The following is an 11583-nucleotide window of genomic DNA, read 5'->3' as shown; positions in this document are numbered from 1 at the left end:
AAACAAGGATACAGGTTGACACATTGTAACAGTGAGTTGTACATGACATTATGTTGAAAATGAACCTTACAACTTTGTGGGAAAGGGGGCAGTTAGGGAGGGGGGAGGGAAAGGATAGTAGGGGAAAAACAAAGAAGGGGTAACAATACCCAATAGGAAATTACTCATTACCTTATTCATGTAACTGTAACCCTTTTGGACAGTATCTTTACAATAAAAAATTAAAAGAAAGAAAGAAAAAAATGAGATACCTTAATACCTATGTTCATTATAGTTCTATTCATAATAGCAAAGTGATAAAAACAGCCAATGTGTCCATCAGCAGATGAATGGATAAAGAAAATATTATCTATACATATATGTGTGTGTACATATACAAGTATGTATATATAATGCTCCATTGGAGATATCTCCAATGGAAAAATGTTTAGCCATAAAAAAGAGTAAAATTATGTCATTCTCAGGAAAATAGGTAGATCTAGAAGGTATTAAGTAAATAAGCCAGGTGCAAAAAGACAAGTTTTGCAGATTTTCTCTCATATGTGAAATTACTAACTTTAAAAGTCAGCATGAAAGTAGTAGAAGACTTACTAGGGAGGGAAAATGGATGTAGATATGAGAAGCAGAGAGTAGAGAGGGTAGTTTGAAGGTGGATACAACCACAACACAATATGTATACACTATATTTACATATGGAATTGTTACAGCAAAAACCATTTATTAAAAATTAGTATGTACCCCTAATTATAATTTTTAAGCAAGATAGACTTAAAATATATTGGTATTGAGCTGTATTTAACACACAAATTCATGTAACCACTTGGTGATGAAGGGCATAATGTAATCATGAATCCACAGTTCTATGTCCAGCTGCTTATATCATTGGTTATTCATCATAATAGCAATAACAGGGTAGCCTAGGTTGCATTGTTTTAGCTACTAGTGATTGTATTATAAGTTTTTACATGCATTATTTTCATTAATAATTGCAACAAATTTGCAAATGGCAAAACTAAGAACTAGGAATGCTAATGAACTATCCCAAGACCACAAAGCTTGGAACTTGCAGAGTCAAGATTTAAAAAGGTCTATCAGTTTCAAAGGGTTTGCTTATAAACTGGAGCCTAGGAGACTTTTTTCTAAGACCCAGGAAAGTTCTTTTGAAAGCATGCAAATGAAATTTAAAAAAAGAAAGCTCAGCAATAAGAAAAACATCATAGTTGGCAAAAATAAATCTCTGGGAAGATGCAGGAGAGATAATTTTTCCCCTAGGGCTAGAATTGTGATATGCAACAGTATTTCTTTTGAAATAAACATTTTTTTCTTGCCTAAAATCTCACTTTGGAGAATAAAATTGTGCTGAGATATACAGATGTATACACAAGCTCTTCTTAATATCAAAACCCAACGAAGGAGCCAGAGACTGGTGGCTCATGCCTGTAATCATAGCTACTCAGGAGGCTGAGATCTGAAGATCACAGTTCAAAGTTAGCCCAGGAAGAAAAGTCCATGAGATTCTTCTTTCTACTCACCTAGCAAAAAACTGGAAGAGCAACTGTGGCTCAAGTAATACAGTGCTAGCCTTGAGCAAAAAAAATAAATAAATATTTAAAAAAATTAAAAAGCCAAGCCTAGTGCTGGTGGCTCACAATTCTAGACGACTCCAGTCCAATATTGAAGTATGAGCAAGGTCTTCCTAAAGATTACAAGGAGAAATCCTTCATTGCTGCTTTCCACTTCCAGAGTCTCCCAGAAATCCTTACTGTTCTTTGGCTTGTGGCCCCACCACACAAGTCTCTCCTTGTCTTCCCATCTCTATGAGCCCTCCCTGCACAATCTCCTTATTTTCCCTTGTGAAGATGTAGTCCTGATTCAGGCCTTCTCTAGGTCAAGGTTCCTAATAAGTTAATTGCATCTGTGAAAACTGTATTTCCAAGCAAGGCCATATACTGAGATCCACCTAGAGATTTGAGGAAGACCTTATTTATAACCCATTCCTCCTCCAAACATGAATGTAATAAACATAAGAGTCATCTACAGAGACATCTGTAGAAATGTAGATCTGTACATAACAGAGAGATCACCTCTGCAATGAGAAGGAAAAGGCCTTTCTCATCTCCATTCAAGTGAATATCTTATACATCTCAGCAAAAAAAAAAAAACACTGTCTGAGTCTAAATATTTACATTTAGAGTTTTGTCCACAGAAAAGTAATGATGTTCAAGGAGACCAGAGGAGGGAAATTTCTATGTAACTTGTGATAATCTTGGTAGTGTTCAAGAAAAAGAATTCTAAATACAATTACTAGCATTATTTAGCTAAGCCAAAATTGTTCATCATTATATTTGCAGCTGGGAGCTGGGAGCTGGGATCTGACTGACCTCTGTAATCCTAACTATTCAAGAGGCTGAGATTTGAGGATCTCATAATTTGAAGCCAGCCAGGACAGCAAAGTCGATGAAATTCTTATCTCCAATTAACTATCAAATAGATCTGTGACTTAAGTAATAGAAGTACAACAGGCCTGAGTGAAAAGGCTCTGGGACAGTGCCCAGGCCCTGAGTTCAAGCTCTACTTCCAACACTAATAATAATATTTATTAATATTATAATAATAGTGTAATTTCAGTTATAAGAAGCAAACCTGAGGACTGTCTTGGCCCAGTGTGTTCTGACCACAGGGACAGTGGTTTTTGAAGGCTTCCCTAAGCAGCCAGATGTGTTTTCTCTCCTTGATACCACCATTCCTCCCCTCCCCCACCATCACCACCCCATAGCCCTCCACTCCTGTAAGATGCCCACATATTCCACATGCTTACAAACTCTGAAGAAGAGATTGGGATTTTCAAAATGTGAAGTCTCTCATCAGTGAACTATTTGTTCTCATATAATTAAACTTCCCACAATGAAATTTATACTTCACACAATTATACTTCACACAATGATCTTAATTTAAATCTTAAAAGATTATATTTGAAAATATGAGTGTAAGGCTGGAGGTACTGAAGTCATAAAGACCTAATTTAGCAAGCACAAGGTCCTGAGTTCTAATCCCAGGATGACCAAAAATAGAAAAGTAAAGAATACGGGAGTTAGTTTTGTTGTAAATCTATCCTGAACTTTGACCTCTTTGAATGTTCACTAGCGATAAAAGAAACATTTGTGTGAGCCTCATTGGCAAGCTGCAGCTCTGGGTTTCTTGTGAGCACATACATACACACTCATACACATGCATGTGTATCTACTGTGCACTTAGGCAATACTACACTCATTTCCTCACTGCCAGGAACACTTGTTTACAAACAAAAAGACACAGATGTTCTGTCAGACTAGAAATCAAAGGACTAAAGTAGCAAGCGAAATGGTTACTCCATCTCACTACTTAATTTAAAAAAAAAAATACCCAGGCACTGGTGGCTTATGCTTGTAATCCTAGTTAAACATGAGGCTGAGATCTGAGGATGATGGTTCAAAGCCAGCCCAGGCAGGAAAATCCATGACATTCTTAACTCCAATTAACCACCAAAAAGCTGAAAGTGGAACTGTGGCTCAAGTGGTAGAGTGCTATACATGAGCCAAAAATGTTCAAGGACAACACCCAGGCCCTGAGTTCAAAACCCAGTACAGCAACAAAAAAAAATCTGTTGCACAAAAAGAAATGTATTCATCACCTGACTTATGTAACTGTATCCCCTCTGTACATCACCTTTACAATAGAAATTTTAGGAAGTTCTATTTTATTTATTTATTTTTATTTTTATTTTTTGTTGGTCATGGGGCCTGGGCAATGTCCCTGAGCTCTTTACCTCAAGGCTAGCACTCTACCCCTTGAGCCACAGCATCTCTTCCAGCTTTTTTCTTCTTATGTGGTGCTGAGGAATCGAACCCAGGGCTTCATGCATGCAAGGCAAGCACTCTACCACTGAGCTACCTTCCCAACCCCTACAATAGAAATTTTAAAGTTATTAATTAATTAAAATGAACTATTTGTTAAACTAAAAAAAATCTGTTACACTTGGGTTCACCTCATATTCCTAACAAGTATTCTTAATCATCACTCAACTTAGACCCCTTCTTATCATTGACCTAACACAGGACCCAGAAACTTGAAGCCATCTCTTACTAGCAGATTGCTGGCCATGGTTAGTTTGATTAAGCTGATACCTAGGTGAGAAATACCTCAAGAAAAGACTGTGAGCTGGGAAGGCAGCTCGGTGGTAGAGTGCTTGCCTTGCATGAATGAGGCCCTAGATTTGATTCCTCAGCACCACACAAGCAGAGAAAGCTGGAAGTGGTGCTGTGGCTCAAGTGGTAGAGTGCTATCCTTGAGCTGAAGAGCTGAGGGACAGTGCCCAGGCCCAGAGTTCAGGCCGCACAACTGACAAAAGTGAGAGAGAGAGAGAGAGACAGAGACAGAGACAGAGACAGAGACAGAGAGACAGAGACAGAGACAGAGAGACAGAGACAGAGACAGAGAGAGAAAGAGAGGAAGGAAGGAACAAACGAAGGAACGAAGGACGAAGATAAACAAACCAGACACTGAGTAGTGCTAATGGATGGATGGATGGATGGATGGATGGATGGATGGATGGATGGATGGATGGATGGATGGACGGACGGATGGGATCATGAAAACAATCCCAGGAGAACAGACCCAAAGTTTAAACCCTCAGTTTAAATTGATAAGCTCTATGTTATCTAGTGACTTCCATGTTTGTTTCTAATAGACTCCAAATAGACTTGATGGTTAATTGCTGAAATTATTAGCTAATTACAACAATCTGCTTTCAGTTTCACAACAACTTTGTGTTATTGTACATGTGTGTACTAATGATCTGGAACTATGTGTAAGTATATTGCTATTCCTTGATCTCAGCTACCACTGTTGCAGAAAGTTATCCCTAACTTAAGGCCATTTAAGAATACTTTCAGAGCCAGGTGCCAGTAGTTCACACTTATCATTCTGGTTATGCAAAAGGCTGAAATCAAAGGATATATGTTTGAAATGAGCCTAAGCAGGAAAGGCCACAAAACTCTTCAACACAGACATATACTCACACACACTCACACACACAAAAAGTACTTTCAGGACTATGGGCATGGCTCAAGGGGTAGAACACTTGCCTAATAAGTCAAGGCCCCAAATGAGTTCAAGTCATATATATATATATATATATATATATATATATATATATATATATATATATATATATATATATATAATTAATTAATTTTCAGATTGGAAATTCTAGTTACATGAATAGCCAGTTTGTACAGTCAGCCAGTGTTCCATGACATTGATACTATTCTTTAGTAGATAATTTAATAGAAAACACTGTAAATATCAAATAAACAAGACTTATTTTGTAGAAGGGAGTGAAGAAGCAAGTTTACTTAAGCTGATTGAAGCAGAAGAAAATGATAAATTATATCATTTCTTATTTTCCTGTCCTGTTCCCTCCCACTTTCATTCTTTAACTGAAAGTTTTATTGTTACTTTTGTAAATTATTTCCAGGTAAGAAACAAATATTTTATGAAGAACAACCCCCAAATATGGGTAGGAAAAACATCTTTTCACAGTGATCTGAGAATAGGTGTAGGAACAACATCTTTTCATAGTGATCTAAGAGCTATTATAGGAATACAGAAATTAATATGTGTTAGTCAAAAGCTGGTAAGAATCTAATACCAATAAATTCAGTTACTCAAAAAATTATAAACAACTAAGAGCACTAGACTTGAGAATAATTTTGCTGTTCATATTAAGTAATTTTAACCTTAGAGCTTTACTTGTAGTACATCCATGAGCTATTTATTAAATTTTCCTTTCCTAGCAATAGTCTCTGAATTTGCAGGTCCACCCCACACTGTTTCAAAGATATCCTCTCATTCTGTAATGCCTCATCTAAATATATTTCTTTGCTGAACAAACAGATTTTTTATAGCTCTAATGACTTCTGGTGGCCCATTGGTAAACTGCATTAGCCATTCTTGGGCCTCTTCTGGAGATTTAGTTTCCTCTGAAGATTGCAAGAACTCTTCAACCATTCCTATGTCTAAAGATTTTTTTTTTGGAATCCAGTTTGAGGGCTCCACTTAACACTTTGAAAGCATGTTTACTACCAGTGATTTCAACCAACTGGGAGGAACTACCCCAACTTGTGGACAAATCTGATCTCACTCTCTGCAGCCCTTAACCTGAAATCACAAGCTGTAGTAAATCCTGCTCCTCTACCCAATGCCCGACAGTGGACTAGTGCAACACTTATTAAAGGTAGTCTAGTAAATCTTGTTAAGGTACTTTGCATGAACATTGACAAGGCTACTCCATGCTCAGAAGTTCCTAGGGCTTTCATAACATTCAAGTCAGATCCTAAAGAGAAGTATTTTTTGCCCCATGGACAAGGAGGCCTTTGCCTTCTGTCCAATTTTCCAATTCAATCACTTTTTCCAGAAGTTGTAACTTCATAACACCTGTGAAGGCATTCATTTTACTGGGGTTATTCAGAGTCAGTATACCAATGCCACTTTCTTCTTTCTGAAGGTCAACAGATCCACCAGGAAACTGCTGAAGTTTCTTTTTCCCCCTCTTCCTTGTGGAAACCATAAAAAGTATTATAAAGTATTCAATACTAATAAGGTATTATTAGATGCAGTAGTTTTGTCCTTAAAGGCAGAGATGATGTCATCAAAAGACTTTTTGCCATTTCTTCAGCTTTCCTGGTCTCCTTTCTTCTCCTCAGAGACTCTCTTCTGCTTCCTTGCATAGCTTTTAACTCTCCCCAGCCAGCCCCTCATTCATCTCTCCTCAGGCCACTTCCCCTGCTGGGGCCCTAAGCCATTCTCTTGGCTGATCTCAAATGACCAAGTTCAAGTCTTAAACCACCAAAAATAAACAAAATGTCATAGCATTATTGCTATTAATTAAGCTAAAAATATGTTTCGCCTCACACACATATAAATCCAAAAGAACAGTGAGCACCACACTTCTGTGCCCCAGGAAGGTGACCTAACAGATTTCAACTCAATAGAACTAAACCCGAGCATCTGGGAGGTTGGGCTCGCAGATATGTGGCAGATGGGTTAGCCCTGAGGTGGATTAGCATAACTTCTTAAATTATCTTCAGAAATATTTCTAGCCAGGCATCTGTGGCTTACACCTGTTATCTTAGCTAATCAAGATGCTGAGATCTGAGAATCATGATTCAAAGCCTGTGAGATTCTTATCTCCAATGAACTATACCAGAAATGAAACTATGGATCAAGTGGGAGAGCACTAGCCTTGTGTGAAAAAGCTCAGGTATAACTCCTAGGCCCTGGGTTCAAGCCTCAGGACATGGCACATTAAAAAAGAAAGAAAGAAAAAGAAATATTTCTATCCAGAAGAAGAAAGGAACATGTTGAACTACCAAAAACAAGGTCAGACTTTGCAAATACGTTAGTTGCCCTGTAAACTAGGATAACATCTGAAAGGAAGCTCAAGTTGAAGTCAGCTCTGAAGATCAAAGACACACCGGCCATGACAGCAATTGCAGATACAGAATTCTAGCCAGAGATCTCCACTGTGAAATGACATTTTTATAAGGGCACACACATGTGACCAAAAAGTAACACAAAAGACATTCTGTGTCTTCCCACTCTAGAAAAGAACTACAGCCATCAAGAAAAATGCATGCTTAGCATCTCCTAAGGTGCTGCTCTAATGATCCTAGTTCGAAGCTAGCATGGACAAATTCTTGAGACTCTTATCCCCAATTAACCAGCAAAAGATCAGAAGTGGAGGCTTGGCTCGACTGGTAGAGTGCCAGCCTTGAGCAAAGAAGCTGAGCCAAAAAAGCTAAGTGAGAGTGTGAAACCCCAAATTCAAGCACCTATACTGGTAAATATGTATTTTTTATTTCTATCTATGTTTATATATTTACATATGCCAGTATATTTTTATATATAATATCAAAATAAAAATAAAATGCTTTCTGAGCATTACCTAAAACATGATCTACCATGATATACCCAACAATCTCCTAGCTATAATGGAGAGGACCAAATATTCCCCCCCCCAAAAAAAATGGCAGCGAAGATCCCTTTGGAGACCCTCTAAAGGTGTTGAGCCTTCCAGCTTTTCATAGATGGCAGATCCATCAACAAATTCATTTTAAGTGAAAGCCATGGAATCTACATAACGCCAACTAATAGAAGATAAGGATGCCTGGAGCTACCCTACAGGCCACGTAGAGAGAAGAGGCTTCAATGAAAGTGCATCGCCCTCCCTCTCATTTGGAGGAAGTATGTTTACTACCACAAGGAGGGATTCCAAAAAGGTAGCAAGCTGGCCACATACAAAAACCACTCCACGTAAGAGCTGAGTGACCCCAGCACAGAGATCTGTGTGGTGTGCCACCAGACACAAGGGCAGAGGATGGGGCCATGAAAGGTACTGGAGAGGCTTCCTCATGGAACCCAGATGTACACTCATATACTATGTGTACCTGCTACTGCCAGAGATACCCAACCTGCAGACTGAGCAGGTGGAGAAAGGCCTAACATCCCACACCTCAGCACCCTGGAAGAAACAGCCCCAGAGAGATTACAGAAGAGCAAAAAGGAAGACCGGCCCTGGGAGGCTGATTTAAGCTGAATGTGACACTAAAGCTTTTGTGTTGATCACACTGGATTCTTTAAGGACTTTTAAAGCAAATGATGCCTAAAATGGTATGAAAACTATGGGATCTGCTCAAAACATTCACAAAAGCCAGGAGCTGGTGACTCGTGCTTGTAATCCTGCTACTCTGGAAGCTGGGATTGAAGATTGAAACCAGCCTGGACAGAAAAGTCCTTAAGACTGTTATCTCCAGTTAACCAAAGCTAGAAGTAGAGCTGTGGCTCAAATAGTAGAACACCAGTCTTAAGTGATAAAATCCTAGCCAAAGCACAAGATCCTGAGTTCAAGCTCCAGTACTGGTGCCAAAAATAATAATAATTGATAGGTAAGAGAAATTTGCAAGTAGCATATGTGAAATAAAGTTATTTGAGAACATCAATTATTTTACAATATTTGCTCCCCACAAACCTTGATTTTCCACATTGTCATCAGTTCCTTCTTTTTGATGAACAATCAATACAATTAACAATGAATATGAGTAAAGCCCCACTCCTGCTCAAACCCATTTACCTTCCCCTCCTCCCAAGAGCGACTTCTGCCCTGGAGTCGGTGTGTTCAGAAGTGTTTTATATTCAATGTAATTATATATTTGAAACAGTGTGTGGTATGCAGTTGTATGTTTTCTGTGATATAAAAGGCCTTTTCTAATTAAAATTCTATGATATCGTATGGCTTATTAATAACTTTAATAAAAACAACAAAAGTGAAAAATTTTAAACTCTTTCTTTACACTTGTATCTCACCGATCATGAATGAAATACTGCTGTTCATGACATGACACAGGATGTAGAAGGATTAGACCTGAGCTGGTAGCTGGTTTAATTTAACCTATTCAACCTAAGCAAAGCAAGAAAGGTGCATTGGGAGAAAACGTTTTGCATATATACAATAAATATCCAGCAGAGGGCGATATTATCTAGTAAAAAGTGTATCTGCCAGGGAGACTACTTTGGATAGCTCGTCATCTGACTTTAACATACAGAATTAGGAAATATGGCTCACGTAAATTATTTGCCAAAGAGCACAAAGCTAGTTAATATTTAGAACTTCTTCCCTCTAAACACGGTCCCAGACAAATCTTTCAGCAACCTTGCTAATGATTCAGCAAACCTAAGGAATCAAATGGGTCTAAATCAGATTATAAAATAGTTTTACGTATTAAGCTCTCAAAATGTTTAACTGGGCACTTTAGTTATCATGAACAATAGTATTCATCTTGAGGAAAGAATAAGATACAAAGAATTTTTAATTTATTAAGAGTATAAAATTAGGCAAGGTGGGTAGTTCACACTTGTATTCCTAGCTGAGAAAGATCATAGTACAGGTTGGCCTGAGCAAAAATTTGAGGCTATTTCTGAGAAGTAACTAGAGCAAAAAACCAAAAGACTAGGAAAGTTTCTCAAATGGTAGGATGCCTGCCTTGCAAGCACAAAGCCCTGAGTTCAAACCTCAATAACAGGAAGGAAGGAAGGAAGGAAGGAAGGAAGGAAGGAAGGAAGGAAGGAAGGAAGGAAGGAAGGAAGGAAGGAAGGAAGGAAGGAAGGAAGGAAGGAAGGGAGAGAGGAAGGAGAGGGAGGGAGGAAGGGAAGGAAGGGAGGGAGGAAGGGAGGGAGGGAGGAAGAGAAAGAGAGAAAGGGAGGGAGAGAAAGAGAGAGAAAGAAAGAGAAAGAAATCATACTATAGCAAGAATACTTCCAAATTGGATAAAATGGTAAGACCTAAGTTTACATTTATTCTAAGCATACATTGACAATTTCTAAGTGTCAAAAGTACATTCCATTAAATAGCTCATTGAAACAGTATTAGTCAAATTAAAAGTTAGACTGAAAGTCCAACATCTCAGTAGCTAACTCGTATAAACAGTATAAACAAGCAGGCTCAGCGCCTGCTTTTTTATACATAAGGTTTTATTGGAACCCAGCCATCATTCCTTGTTCATACAGTATTGTACAATAATTATATCTTAAATCAGATATAAATCCAGTCCTGCGAAAAAAATAGAGAAGCCACATTTTGAGGAGTTGAAGTTTGGAATCTTTATTGGAGCACTAGCGGTCTGCAGCTGGCCAATTACAAAGACCTGCAGCCAGGAACAGAGCTTATACAAAGTTTTAAAAGACAATGGCCACATGTTGGGTGAAGACCAAGCCTCAGCAAAGCATTATATATAAACACAGCACAAGCCCTCCTGGCTCTACCCATCGAGCCAGGCATCTGTAATTCAAGGGATGTCTTGTCTCTAGGCCTTAGAGCTGGGTGGACAGCTCCCCATCTCCTGGCTAGACACCAGGATGCCTGTGGAAACAACAGCTCCCATCACCTAGCCAGGCACCAGGATGGCTGTGACTCCATTTCCCCACTTCATTTCCCCACTGCTTTTTATGCACATGAAATCAAATCATTGATTTCCTCACTTCACAGTATATTTCTGCTTTGGGATAAGAGCTGAATACAAAGCAATGACACAGTTTCTCCCTATATAAGCCCAGGACTGGTTTAGATTTCACTAGGTAGCCCAAGTTGACCTGGAGTTTCCCTTGGAGGTTAAGCTAACCTTGAACTCTTGATCCTCCTGCCTCAACCTCTTAAGGATGCCACGATGCCAGACTGTATCTGCTTCTAAGCTATAATAACAGTCAGGTAATTCCTCCAAACACATGTTACTTTCACATTGACCTCTTGGCCTGCAAAGCCCAAGACATACTACATAGCTGCCACCTCTTTTATAAACCAATGTGATCTGATCAACTTTTCTATAATGATGAAAGTGTTCCACAGCTACACCATTCATTATAGCTGCCACAAGCCAAGTATAGCTGTTCAGCACATGAATTGTGACTGGTGATTAATCTGGGTACCAACTGAGAAATGGAGTGTTTCATTATAATTAAATATCAACTATTAGTCTAATGGCATTTGGCAAT

At 38.6% G+C, this 11583-nt stretch overlaps 1 pseudogene; it reads right to left on the bottom strand.

Annotated features, from left to right (window-relative positions):
• Positions 1–5808: 5808 nt before the first annotated feature.
• On the bottom strand, positions 5809–6707 carry LOC138819243 (ethylmalonyl-CoA decarboxylase pseudogene; annotated as a pseudogene).
• Positions 6708–11583: the final 4876 nt, after the last annotated feature.

The sequence above is a fragment of the Dipodomys merriami genome, unplaced genomic scaffold (assembly GCF_024711535.1).
Source record: "Dipodomys merriami isolate MVZ:Mamm:240054 unplaced genomic scaffold, mDipMer1.0.p SCAF_8, whole genome shotgun sequence".
Taxonomy (NCBI): domain Eukaryota; kingdom Metazoa; phylum Chordata; class Mammalia; order Rodentia; family Heteromyidae; genus Dipodomys; species Dipodomys merriami.
The sequence above is the reverse complement of the archived record's forward strand: the minus strand, read 5'-3'. Positions and strand labels throughout refer to the sequence as shown.